This window comes from Dipodomys spectabilis, unplaced genomic scaffold, assembly GCF_019054845.1.
Source record: "Dipodomys spectabilis isolate Male_0828 unplaced genomic scaffold, ASM1905484v1 ptg000273l, whole genome shotgun sequence".
Classification (NCBI taxonomy): domain Eukaryota; kingdom Metazoa; phylum Chordata; class Mammalia; order Rodentia; family Heteromyidae; genus Dipodomys; species Dipodomys spectabilis.
The window spans coordinates 6,531,384-6,543,928 of record NW_024870950.1 but is presented as its reverse complement, the minus strand read 5'-3'; positions in this window follow the sequence as shown (position 1 = coordinate 6,543,928).

Here is a 12,545-nt window from a genome sequence, read left to right as displayed (position 1 = left end):
TCTTCCTCCATGGGCTGGGAATCAAGCCAGCTCTTTTTTTAACATCCTGTAGCCTTCAGGAGTGTAGGGGTCTGCAGTAATGTTCTCCCCTCCCTTCAATTCCTCCCCTGCCCTTCCCTGGTCCCCATCCCCCTGTCCCCCCCAGGCTGGCAGGAAGCCTTCTAAGTGAGCAGCCCACTCAATGACCCACCTAGAGAGGCCTACAAGGACTGGCTTGTATATGCTAATAGGCCTGACTTGTCCTGGCTTGTTTGTAGTGATTTGTGGAGGCATTTATATGCAAATACTATCAACTTGCTGAGTTAATTATCCTGTGACTCCCCCCCACCCCTTGCCTCCCAGCCTGGCTGGTCTGTTCTCATTCAGTCCCGCTCTCTCTTCCTGTCTTTGCCTCCTCCGCCCTGTCCCCTTCCTGTATCTGCAGGCCTGGTTACAGTGTCTTCACCGCTCTGTCGCCTGTCACAGGAACCTGGGCCTTGTGGTCAGGAGTGGTGAACTGGGTGTTCCAAAGACTGCCAGATTCCACCCTTCGTTGGGAGCCAGGCCAGGAAGTGTAGCTCATGTTGTTCTGAGTTTTAAGCCCTGTTTTCTCAGCTACCTCGAAATGGAGCTGCTAGTTGCAGCATTCCATCTCTATAGTGTCTATAGCCTTGTAACAAACTGAGCATAGCTTTAAACATGCTGATTGTTATTTTCATTTTCTCATATAGTTTTGACCAATACAACTTACTATTTTGAGCCCAGGAGGAAAGTCATTTTTGTCCATGGGTGTCCGCTTCCTGGCCCTTCGGAAAAGCCTAGGGGAGGTAGAATGGCCCCCAGTGGAGGATTTAGGATGGAGATTCTCTTTGTTTCTCCTGGGACTGAGGTGTTGCTGCAGGTCTGAATCCCAGTTGGTGATTAAACCCACCTGATAATCAGACCTTAACTGTTTGCTTCGTTTTATAGGGATCTTTTTAAGGTCTGAAAATTAGCCATCTTTCCTTTCAGTAAGGAACTAGCCTTGGAGGCAGGACCAGTTTTGTTCCCTAGCAAGCCGAAATCTGAGTGAAAGGAAGTCCTTTGCATAAATGCGCATTTGCTAGTAGCCTAAAAAGCATTAGGAAGCAGGTGGGATTGGGTTTCAAATGGCGATCTTAAGCAGTTTGGGCTATCACTGTGACTTTTATCCTCCCAACCCTTGGGGCCTTGGGGCCACTGCCAGTGGTCTGCAGCAGCTCTGGGTGGTTGGCAGCTATCATACTAGACAGCTCTGCTCCAGGATGACTCTCATCCTTTCCTGTGTGAGGGTAAGTCATTTTCTGCAGTGAGTGAATCCCAGAGAAGTCCCCCTCCTCCCCGCCTCCCCTCTCTTAAGACTTTTTTGTTTATTCTCAGAACAGTAGGGCCTACACAGCTAGCTGCCCATGGAGCTGAGGCCCGAGAGCTAGGCCTCTAATCTCTGGGGAACTCCCCCCCCCTCCCCCCCCCCCTCCGCCACCCCCAATTGGGGGAGGCGCTCAGGGCAGCACCCTGGCTCAGCCTGGAAGGAAGGTAAATATTCCGAGGGCCTTCAGCGGACTCTCTCACACCACACAGACTAATGGTTTGGGTTAATTTTGTATACAAGGTCCCTTTTGTTGGACAGGGGGGGGGGAGGTGGGTGAAAGTCCACAGCTGTGACCGGAAATCGCAGAAGGGCCTACTGGGATGACCTTGTTTTGGAAAGTCTAAATGCCATAATAATGGCTGAGATCTAAGAGGGTGATGTATGTGTGTGCTTGACTAGGCCTTCAGATAAGGTGAAGAGTATTTTAAAAGTTACTTTAGTGCAACCTCCCAGATAACCGCGTGCCTGGGGCCAGTCACAATTTATGTCCAGCTGGTAGTCACGGCCTTGTGTGGGCCTTGCTTTATCTTTTGAGTTCAGGCTCCATAGCTTTTTAACTGGTAGTGCTGTTTGTTTATCTTTTTCTGTTTTGGTGGGGAATGGGAGTTTTGATCATCAGATTGTATAAGTAAAGCATAACCACATTTTATGATACGCAAAGAGCTGTTTACCTTTCTCCAGGCCTTTAGACGTGTCCATGCTCACAGTTCCTTACTCCTGTGCTCTGGGGTCTTGCGTTTTCTGGAGTTTGAGGGGCAAAGCCTTATCTTGTGCAGTGCCACTGCAGTGCTTGGGTTGGGGAGGAGGTGTGAAGGCCTCTTAATATAGCTCTGAACCCCAGGTTACTTTTCATCTCTGAGGTCAGCCTTTTCCTGTTACCGTCTGACTTAATGAAACATAGCTACTGGCCTGGCCAGCAAGCCCGGCACATGCTCCTAGTAAACCGCACAGCTTCAGGTGGCGGGTCCCCACATTTTTTTTTTTTTTCCTTCTGGACAACAGATAGCAGTGTCCCATGGCCTCGATTGGGATCTTTCATCTCTACACTGAGCGTGTGGCAAAGAGGTGTCACTTAAATCTTATTGTTATATTTCATAAGGTAAAGTTTTTTATTTTTTTAATTTTTTTTGGGGGGGGTGTCTTTTCCTTTGGCACTAAGGCTAACGTGGAAAGCTCCTCTCTTTGGACTTAATCTGCAGAAATAACTTCTTTGTGGATAGGTTGTAATAGGATGTTCGTAGTTTTCTTTTTTCTTTTTAGGGCAGGGAGATGGCCTCAGATTCCTTCAGACCTTGCACTCTACCTAGTTGGTAAGCCACTGCCATCTGCTTTAAAAAAAAAATTTTTTTTTTTCCATTTTAAATCCTCAAAGACAAAGGGACCTGGAAGCTCAGACCTGTCCTGCCACATTCCTGAGTAATTTGGTTTTGATTAACCCAAGTGGAGAAGTTGGTTTCTCTTAGCGACCAGGAGGGACGGAGGGGATCAAAGCACCCAGAGGGCCAGCGCCTCTAATACTCGATCCCCCTCCTCCTTCCCTTCCTCCCTTTTCACTGGCCCTTGGCCCCCTCCTTTTCTTCTTTCAGCCCCTCCCTGCACCCCAAGGCCTTTTAACCTCCCCCTATTTAGAATCCTGAGGGGGAGTTACTTCCACTCCGTGGCTCTCCTGGAGGGGGGGGAAGTGTCTCCCAGAGCTTTGGGTGGAGTGACTGGGAGAGTCACCCCTCCTTCCCCCCCCCCTCCCAGTCAGTCTTCCTACTCCCCCCCCTCCCCAAGCTGCCTAGCACATTCCTGTGCTAATCCTGCCGCTTGCGGAATGCAAATGGCTGTAATTGTGTGCCCTAGGATGGGCCTAATGCATCGGCGCAGCTTTTCTTCTTTGAGGAGGTGGCTAAAAAAGTTCATTTGCGTTGAGAAATAAGACTGGCCTGGTGATCCCTCACGGTAGAACAGGCTCTGTCTAATAGGAAAGGGGTCACATCTGTGTGTCTGTGCCTTCCTTCCCTTCCCACTTCCACTATGGGCGTGTGTACACGCTGGAGCACACTCACACTAGGCTCCTCCCGGCCAAACTTAGGGCAAGGACAGTTTAAAGGAGCACTTTGCTCCTGATGGTAAGAGATGAAGCTGGATTTGGAGGATTTTGTTGTGGTTATTCTACCATTAAGCCATGAATAAACTTTGCATTTTTTCTTTTTGACCACGCATAACTGATGTCACCTTTTCTCTGTATAGCAGTTTAGTCATGGGTTATTTGGATACTAAGATTATTGAGCTGTTGGGCTGGGAATGTGGCTTGGTGATAGACTGTTTGTCTAGCATGCATGATGCCCTGGGTTCCATTCCTCAGTACCACATAAATAGAAAAAGCTGGAAATGGCACTGTGGCTCAAGTGATAGAATGCTAGCCTAGAAGCTCAGGGACAGTGCCCAGGATCTGAGTTCAAGCCCCAAGACTGACAAAAAAAAAAAAAGAGCCCACTTGGGAGTATTGCTTGGGAGTCTGTACATTGCAACTTTGACTTTAGGGTGATTTTTCAAGATAGAAAAAAAGAATCTGTTACTGGATAATACTTCCTCTTAATTAGCAAGAATAGTTCTTATATAGTTCTTAAATAGCAAGAATAGTTCTGTCCAGTAGAACTATAGAATGAACCTCATGGGAGATATAAAGTTTTCCAGTAGCCACATTCAAAAGTTAAACAGAAGCTAGGCTCACACCTGTAATCTCAGCTACTCAGGAGGCTGAGATCTGAGGATTGTGGTGCGAAGCCAGCCTGGGCAGAATAAGTCTGAAAGTCTCTTATGTCCACTTACCCAGCAAAAAGTCAGAAGTAGAACTGCCCACATTTTAAGTGGTAGATTGCCAGTCTTGAGTGAAAATGCTAAGCAAGAGCACGAGGTCCTAAGGTCAAACCCCAAGACTGACTGACTGACGTCCACAGTCTCTCTCTCTCTCTCCCTCTTTCTCTCACATACATAGACACACACATGCTGCAAAAGAGTTAAACAGAAACAGGTGGAATTTATTTTTACAATAGGTTTCATATAGTCCACTATAGTAAAAATATTATTTAAACATGGAATCAGTAGTTTTAAAAAAAACCTGTTAATGTGATATCCTTGTTTTGGTATCAAGTCTTTGAAATCCTGAGTGTATTTTCTACTTAGACTATATCTCAGTTTGCACTGGTCATGTTTCTTAGGCTGCCCACTGGACAGGGCAAGCTTGGAGTAGAGGACCTGCCCTGGCTCTTTAGAGGCATTTGGTAGTTGGAGCTGAGTTATCCATGGTGCCCTGCTAATAACTCCCTCCTTTTCCTGGGGTTCAGGAGTACAGGTTGAGCCTGCACACAGCTCCTCTGACATTTAACTTAGGTAGCAGAAGGGGATGCTGGTGTGGACAGGCACTTCCTAGTGTACAGATCATAGTAGAAGGGTTTGCTTGGCTTTGAAAGCCAAGGCAGCCAGGGAGATGCTTCTCAATGTATGAGTTCTTTTGCATTCATTACCGCAGTTACTGTTTTCTATATGTTACAGAAATAACAGATGAACCAGGCTGCAAAGATGGTCCTCTTTTGAGCCAGACATGGTGGTGTAGGCCTGTAACCTGGGCACTCAGGAGGGTGAGGAAGAGTTTAAGACCTTCTTGGTCTACTTACATATAGCTAAGACCCTGCCTTATAAAGACAAAAAATGTCTTTTTCATGGTGAGGGAGCTACTAGTTTGTGGCAAGGTTGGGGATCAAATCTGAGGGTTTCTATCGGGAGGTTGATAATGTGGTTTTCACTGTACACAGCCATCTGGGCTTTGGCCCAGGACCTACGTGAAAGCAGCATATATTTGGGGACTCTAGCCCTGTTGAAGTGGGAGGAGCTGCTGTGGGCCAGGTCACCAGGCCCAAATAGGAACCCACTTCTTCTTTCCACATAGTGTTTATTTGGATTTCTGATTTCTTGGATTATCTTCGAATCCAACCTCATCTAGGACCAGCGAGCTTCCCTGCTTGGAGAAGAAAGAGGGCTAAAGGTGACAAAGATAAACCAGAAATGGCCTTGCCCTTAAGGATAAGTCTAGACATCCTGTGTTTATTTATTCTTTACTGTTGGGAATTGAACCTCGGACCTTGTGTGTGCTGGGCAACCATTTCTACCACTAAGCTACATCTCCAGCCTGGCTTTTTGTTAAAGACTGTTAAAATGCTGTCAATATTTTTCTCTTGTTCACCCTGGAAGGGACTATAGGGGACTTACGCCCTAGTAGAAAGAGCAACAGTGTGCCTTGACCTAGGGCTCCACCTTCCTTTGGGATGGCTTGCATCGTCTTGCTGTGGGGCTCAGCTCCTTGCATGTGATAGGAACAACTTTCCTTCTCCATCATCATTCCCAGATGTCCCTAACCAACTTCTGCCCACCAGGGGCCTCCTCTGGGAAGTGGATGGGATTTCTCCTCCTGGTGGTAAACTGAGAAGTGAGTGTGGATTGGGCAAGGGGGCATATCTGATTTCTTTCATGAGCTGGCCCTCTTGGCTAGGCAGGAATAAAAACTGTGAAAGTGTGATGTGGCAGGGCCCCCGGCCTCTGCTGGGGACAGAGCATCGCAGCTGTCTGACCCTGGGTGAAAAGTTCAAATCTGCATTTAAAAGAAGTGCCACAATTCCGCCCCCCCACCCCGCATGCACCCCCTCCTCCGAGTCAAGTTGAAACTGTTCACATTTCTGAGGATGTGATCAGGCCTTGATCTGGGACAACAAACAGCTCCCAGTTCATTTGGCCAAGACTGGAGGATGCTATTTGGGTGGGGGGAGGGGCTGGGGCTGGGGAAGCTGGGAAATGGGAAGGGGTGGATGGAGCGAGGTTCCTCTGAGATGTACTGGGTGAAGACAAAAGTTGTCCAGGACTTTCTCTTGAGAAGCTGGGATAGTGTGTGTGGGGTAGGGGGCTGGGGGGCTTGGGAGGTTTGTTTCTCCTTTGGTTAGACCCTGGGCTAAGTTTAACCCTTTCACTACGTTTCTCTCAGAGGCCATTACGGGGGTTGTGCTATAGCCCTGGTTGGGCTCTGAGGGATGCTGAGTGGTGGGGGTGAACAGGTGGTGACCTGCAGGCTTGGAGGGGCTGCTCCTGTGTCCTGGCTTAGAATGTTCTGCTGGAGTAGGCACAGCATTCCCCCCTCCCCCTCTTCTAGACACCTCTCGCCTCACCCCTGCAGGCGTGAAGTGGGATCTGCCTCAGGCAGCTTCTGTGGCCCCAATAAGACTGTAGTGCCTAGATAGGCCCAGGAGGACCAGCGGAGGGGAAGAAGGTAGATTGAGGTGGGCTGGCAGCACTGAGGAATGAATGGCCTTCTACTTTATTCCAGGCCCCAGGCTAGGCTGTAGCCCTGCACCTAGGGGGTCGTGCAGCTTTGCCTGGAAACCCCTCGGCTCTGCTCTGATTTGTTTACTTGGGCATTAGGTAAATGTAAACAGTTCAGCCTCCTCGATTTTACATCCCTAAAGGGTCTGAGTGTGACTACAAATGGGAATTAGGCCCCTGTGGTTTCAGTGACTTTCCTCCACCCCCTCCTGGTGTTAACTAGTCGGTCTTTAACTTGCCTGAAGAGGAAGAGAAAGTGTGGATGACTCTTTTTCCTTTGCTTGGCTTTCTCTTGCTCCTTTTCTTTTCTCTTTTTGACCAGGAGCTGGTGGCTGATGCCTGTAACCCTACCTACGCAGAAGGCTCAGATCTGAGGATCATCATTTGAATCTAGCCTAGATAGGAAAATCCTTGAGCCTCTTTTTTTTTTTGGGTCCGGTCTTGGGGCCTGAACTCTGGGCCTGGGCGCTGTCCCTCAGCTCTTCAGCTCAAGGCTAGTGCTCTACCACTTGAGCCACAACGCCACTTCCGGCTTTTTTTTTTCTGCTTATGTGGTGCTGAGGAATCGAGCCCAGGGCCTCATGCATGCGAGGAAAGCATTCTACCACTGAGCCAACTTCCCAGCCCTCCTTGAGCCTCTTATCTCCAATAAACTACCAAAAAGCCAAAAGTGGAGCTGTGGCTCAACTTGGTAGAATGCTAGCACTGAGCAGCGTGCTCAGGGATAGCATCCACCCCTGAGTTCAAGCCACAGGACACATACACACCAAACGCATGCAAAAGTTCTTCTCGTCTCTTTTTGCTTTTCTTTCTTGTTTCTTCTTTTTTGTACTGTTGAGGTTGAGGTAGTGGTGTTGGGATCTAAGGGAGCAGAAGAGGAACACTTTTGTCCTAATCTTTTGTTTAGGGACTAAGAAGAGTTTCATGACTCTGAGTAGACTTGGGAAGCACACTCTTGGTTTAAAGTAATCCTGTGGTGGTAGAGCATCTTCTCTTGGGAGACATTCTTGGGAGACTTAGGGTCATCAGAAGGAATGTGTTCCAGGGTGGCCCATCTTCTTGCTTTGCTCCATTGAGTGGAACACGTTTTTCTTTCTTTAGTGGATCTCAGGAACTCAAAATCTTGAGGTCCACAGCAGGCTACTTACCCCAAGCTTCTAGAATATGCCTTGTGTTGTAATGTTTTGCTGAAGGACACTGCACTTGGCTCCTGTGCCTGTAAAGGATTCCTTTTTTTTCAGCCAGTGAGCCATTGTGACCTGCACTGGAAGCAGCACGCTGTTCCCCACCCTGGAGGGTTGCATTCTGGTTCATGCGTTCAAGGCCTGGGCAGTTCTGGTCACTGTGGTGGCTCGGAGTCCAGTCACGCCATCCCAGGGACATTTTAATTAGCAGTGCCTTAGTCATTAGTGAGTTATTGTTTTTGTCTGGAAACACTTAAGTACTGTTTACTCGATGTCTCAACGAAATGCAAAACAGCAATTAAGCAGAAATTTGTTGTATGAGGCAGGGACCAAAATGGATCGTCAAAAGCTGGTTGTGGTTCCTCTAAACTAAAGAAAATCTCTTTCCCCTCCTGCCCCTTGATAACTGGAATGTTCCCTGTCCTCTGTTTTCTCCCCAACCTGCCCCCTAGAGCCATGGGCTAGAAATGCTTAGGAACTTCCCAGATTCCTGTGGCCCCTCCTTCCCCATGTGAACCTTTAGATTTGGTGAAGTGTTAATGTTTATTTTTTACCCCTGACCTTTTTGTTGGCAACCTGGGATATTTTGAAACCCTTTTCAAATGAAGATTAATTATTTGTGAAAAGTCTTACTTAGCCTTGCATGATGATTTATAGAACTTAAGTATATTTTCTTCACGCTTCTTGAAACCAAGTGCCATTGTTACTCCAAAGGTCTCTTTGTAATCTCTTGGGAGTGTTGGGATGAGGGATAAACATCCCTTTTACTTAAAAAATAAAACTCTCTTTTAAGAATTGAAGAACTGAAGATGCTTTCTGCCTGAGATAAAATTGGAAAGACAAAAAGAAAAAGAAAAACTAGGGACAGACAATTGGGAGGGGAGGGCTCCTGTAAGGAGGAAAAAGTGTCACTGAATTGAGTAACAGAGTTGCTATTAAAAAGACAAAAGAATCCCCTCCACACAGCTCTGGCTTTGGTTGCCCCTCCCCTGTGACAAGGTTTATGGGAAATGCAGTCATGTGCGAAGGCTGAGGTACCAGGTAAGGGGGGGGCAGTGTAACTCTTAATATGTCCTTTTGGCCTCTGTGCGGGGTGAAAGTTGGTGGAGAACTTCATACCAAGTTCCTCGTTGAGGACCCCAGTTTCTCATGGCTCTTACCTTACACTTCCGGCTTCTTTTCTTTTCTCCCCCTCTTTTTCCTTCAAACAATATCTTCTGACTTCCAGATTTCTGATAAATTGATAAGAGGCATTGCGTGAGTCAATAGAGCTGTAGACACTTTGCCAATATAACCCCGGCTCTATTGATCTGCCAGTAAATTAAAGTCTTACTTAGAGGCTGCCAATATTTCTAATCTCCTGCCTCACCAATTACATCCTCCCAGCTACCTGGAAGGAGGATTGAGTCTTTGAAGCTTGGTAGTGGTGTTTTGGGGGGAGGAGGAGAGACTTGCTTTGCTTCTATCAGGGCTTGGGGGCACTCACCTTGCCTATTTGGTAAGAGAAGGAGGAACGTAGAAGAAAAAGAAGCCCGCTTAATGTCGTTGTATGGGATCTGTTTTCATGCTATAAGGTTCATTAGTCAAAATTGCTGGAAAACGAATTCCATCATGGTGGTCACATACATTGCTATTCCAAGTTGGCAGGTTGCTCTTGCCCTGGGATGGGCTCCAAGATAGGAGGTGGAGGAAGTTTAGAGTAAGCTGGTGTTGGGGGTTATCCGGGGCATATTTTATGGCTACATTTTTGCTTAAAAAATTATAGTTTGCCTTTCTCTTACACTAAAGATGATGAGAGTTTGGGTTAAAAGCCAGGTTACTAGTGCTGATCACTCTAAACCCCCACACATTCACAACCAACAAGCGTTTGTGGAAAAGTGCCGAGGGTCATGCTGAGACTTAAGAAGGACCCAAAGTTGGGGATATGTGGGGCACAGTGCTTTTTTGTCTGTGTGGATTTTTTTTTGCATTTTCTGCATTGGAGCAGAAAAAGGGAGAGCGAGTGAATTTCTGTGTCCATTGTACCTTTTGCCCATGGTTTCCCTTCTGCCGATCCTCCCTTTGGCACGCTCTTGCACTTGTTTGAGGCCAGATAACCACAGCTGCCTAAAGATATCCACACAGGGCCAGGGGCCTCACAGAGTTCCCTACCGGGACTCCCCACTTCCAGCCATAGCTGTGCGAGCCAATCTTGTCAGATAAGCTGTTTTCAAGTCCCGTTTATGTGGTTGGCTTTGGGACGAAATCTCCAGATAAATGCTGTGTTCTCTCTAATACTCCAGAGCAAAAAAATCAATGGGAGGGATAATTCCTTCTCTTGTCCAACACATACTTCTCATGCGTTTCTACCTCTGGCGTCACTCAAAAAATACTTTTTTTTTTTTTAAATGAAAAATCCAATCCTAGAGACCTGTTGTCTCTTCTCCAGCATTCTGAAGAAGGAAACATAATGAGGAGCCTGTATCCCCTTTAGAAGAGAGAGCTGGCATTTGGGGTCCAGAATTAGGAGTCTTATCTACTGCTTTCTTTCTCTGCCATCTTTTCTCTACTTAACCCCTCAAGTGGGAGACACCCTGAAGGTGAGCTCAGGTCAGGTTAGGTCACAGGGAGCTACACCTGGCTGAGTTAGGGAGCTGTAGGCAGCAGTGGCTAAGAGCGGATCTGAGGCACCTAACCCCCCACCCCCCCAACCTTTCTGGTTGAGGCCTTGGAGAATTGCCACCGGGCAGTCAGGATGGCAGCCTGCTGAGCTGGGAAAGGAGCCTGCTCCTGCGGTGCTGAGGGCTCTCTTCATCTGGGCCTTGCAGACAGCAGTCTCCACACTTCCCTTGGCTTCCCTGGGCCGAGTGAGTGAAGAAGATGTAAGACAAGGAGAAACCCCCGGGAGGTTGGGATTGACTTTCCCCTTTGTTTGGACTGCATTGTATTGGAGGAGGTGTTTAAATCTTGTTCACACCTGTCCCGCTGGAGCCAGGCTTTGAGAGCGGCTTTGTAACAAGACTTCTGTTGTTGTTGCCCAAAAGGTTTGTAGCCTCACAACAGAGGAACTTTATTGTAGCAACTTGTTAATGTTCAATTAGGCAAATTCTGAGTGCCCCAGGGCGGCGAAAGGGCTTGCTGGCTTTCCTGGGCAGCCTACTGCCCCGTTCTTGGGGATGGGACAGGACAGGCAAAGCCTTGTCTCCTGGCTCCTGGGGGGGGGGGGTGAGGGGAGGGGAAGGGGAGGGGGGTGAAGGAACCTCTGGGGTCTTGGCTGAGCTTGAGAGCTGGTTGAAGTTGGTGGGGATGAAAGCGCTGGTGTCTCAGAGTGGTAACAATGGCCCCCTGTCTGTTGGCACTGACTGGTTTTTCCCCACCCTTGGGTGTGGCAGATGCGTGGTTTTCCTGTGGGTTGGTGGTGGTGGCGGCGGGGGGAAGGGATCAACACCAAACCCAGCAGTGTGGCAGCTCCAGCATCATGTGTCTCCAGGCCGTGGCACCCTGTTATCTTCGGGAATCTGAGCCTGGCTGGACACACCGGGGTACATTCTCTGCTTTCTTCCTGGCATGATTCTTCTTGAATGACTGTCTAGCACTTTGATGAGGGGTTGTGTTTGCCACCTCCTGCTAGACTGAGGACTTCCTTGGGAAAGGCAACAAACAAACAAAAACCCAGGAAGATTGTTGTTCTGCGTAGGTTTGACTCCAGGATGCTTGCATATGGCCGCATGAACACAGTTGGGGGGCAGAAGGGGAAGAAGGAGGGAACTTGGGACTGGAGCTCTGTTTTAAAAATGGTAGGTCTGCAGGGAGGGGTCTGTGTCCCATCCTGTCCTCCATGGACTCCCAGAAGGAGGTGGGAGGTGGGTGTTCCCTTCCCCTGTCCCTGGGCGGCCCAGTGCTGGCAAGGCCTGGCTGTAAAATATTGACCCTGTGGCAGCCTCTCTCTGCCGTGTTGAGCGATGAGGAGGGCGAGTGTATTAAACACTAGTTGAGCACAGGAGGGGCAGTATATCACAGGAGAGAGATAAGCAAAGTTCTCTGGTAGTGGATCAATAAAGGTTAGTGACATCATATCTCAAAGTGAGGGAACCTGCTTTCTGCACAGCCATTTATCAGATCTGAGCTTGGAAGGGCATTAACCCTTTTCTGGCCAGATATCTTTTTACTGAACACAGACCCTCCCCCCTCTTTCCCCTTACCCCACCACCATTTTTTTTTTTTCTTGGTATAGAGAAGGTGGAGAAATAAGGAGAGTATCACTTTCCCCTTCTCCAGCCCTGAATTTAAGAACTCTTAAAGTCAGGCACTGGTGGCTCACACCTGTAATCCTAGCTATTCAGGAGGCTGAGATCACAATTCAAAGCCAGCCTGGACAGAAAAGTCTCTGGGAGACTCTTGTGTCCAATTAACCACTCAGAAACTGGAAGTGGCACTGTGGATCAAGTGATAGAATATTAGCCTTGAGCACAAAGAGGCTTAGGGACAGCATCCAGGGCCTGAGTTCAAGCCCCACAACTGACAAAACAGCAACAACAAACAAAACAGCCTGCCATGTGCTGGTTTTGGAAATACTTTCTTCAGCAAACATATGAAACCAAGCCATCTGTGGTTGGGGCATGTATCCTTGTGTTTACAGAAAGTTTCTTCACTTTGAA